This window comes from Bison bison, unplaced genomic scaffold (assembly GCF_000754665.1).
Source record: "Bison bison bison isolate TAMUID 2011002044 unplaced genomic scaffold, Bison_UMD1.0 scf7180017864379, whole genome shotgun sequence".
Classification (NCBI taxonomy): Eukaryota; Metazoa; Chordata; class Mammalia; order Artiodactyla; family Bovidae; genus Bison; species Bison bison.
Genome location: NW_011494951.1, coordinates 7,939,466 through 7,941,026, shown reverse-complemented (window position 1 = coordinate 7,941,026; position 1,561 = coordinate 7,939,466).

Below are 1,561 nucleotides of genomic sequence, written 5' to 3'. Positions count from 1 at the left end.
TCCATACATGACCACAGGAAAAACCACAGCCTTGACTAGACGGACCTTTGTTGGCAAAGTAATGTCTCTGCTTTTGAATATGCTGTCTAGGTTGGTCATAACTTTCCTTCCAAGGAGTAAGCGTCTTTTAATTTCATGGCTGCAGTCACCATCTGTAGTGATTTTGGAGCCCAGAAAAATAGTTTTGGTAAATATTACATTTTTACAGGAATGCATTCACCAAGTTGTGTCTATTCCTTGTTTAACTGGGACTTTTGCATAAAAACTTATTTTTATGCAATTTTTAAATAAGAAATTGAAGTATAAATATAATGAAAAATAAAATGAAATCAATGCCAATGAATCTTTCTTGTTGGGGGGTATGTTTTGGTTTTTTGCTTGTTTTTTAACTTGGTTTGCTGTTATTGATTGTATATATGCATTTTATTGTTTTAGGTATTCAATTATTCTGAATAGATGTTCTAGTACAGCCTAATGGCTATGCCATAACTAGAAAAAAACAGTAAATCCACACTTAAGGAAGCTTCCAAAGCTACTGTTGAAACATTTCCCTTATGTCTGAGATTCTTCATCTTGGGAGAAAAGGAAAGAAGGCTTTAAAGAGTACACTGTACATATGCATCCATGTGTATGTGCTCAGTTGAGGCTGACTCTTTTCGACCCTATGCACTATATCCCGCCAGGCTCCTCTGTCCATGGGCTTCTCCAGGCAAGAATACCACCATGCCCTCCTCCAGGGGATCTTCCCAACCCAGGGATTAAACTTGGGTCTCTTACATCTCCTGCACTGGCAGTCAGGTTCTTTACCACTGGTGCCACCACACTGTATTTATTGCTAAAGCCGAATCCAGCCTCTGATACCACACGTTGATGTAAATCTGAGTACTGGGTGAAGTAAAAGACAATAGCTTGATTGCTTTGCTAGTCAAAGAGGGGGCAGAGTGGGCTAATGCCCGCAAAACTATGTGTCCTATCCTGGAAGGCATAGTGAGAAGTTTTATAATAATGGTTCAAAGATGGCATGATAAGCTCTTGGACTTAATTCTGATTAGTCTGTTGTAGGGTTAGTGGGAGTCAATATCATCAACCTTCCAATTCCAAAGGGTCTGGGGTCTCCATGCTTGAGGGTACCATACTGCTAATTTCTCCCACCTGGTAAGGATTGCAGTATTTGCAAAACAGCTCAAAGCTGTTATGTGCCTCCCTTGAGGGGGAACTAGAACCCTGGCCCAAGGCTGGACTATTGTTTCTTTTGATTGTTTCTCCCTGGTCTCCCCACAATTGCACTCATCTCACACACTAGTAAAGTAATGCTCAAAGTTCTCCAAGCCAGGCTTCAGCAATATGTGAACTGTGAACTTCCAGATGTTCAAGCTGGTTTTAGAAAAGGCAGAGGAACCAGAGATCAAATTGCCAACATCCGCTGGATCATGGAAAAAGCAAGAGAGTTCCAGAAAAGCATCTATTTCTGCTTTATTGACTATGCCAAAGCCTTTGACTGTGTGGATCACAAGAAACTGTGGAAAATTCTGAAAGAGATGGGAATACCAGACCACCTGAT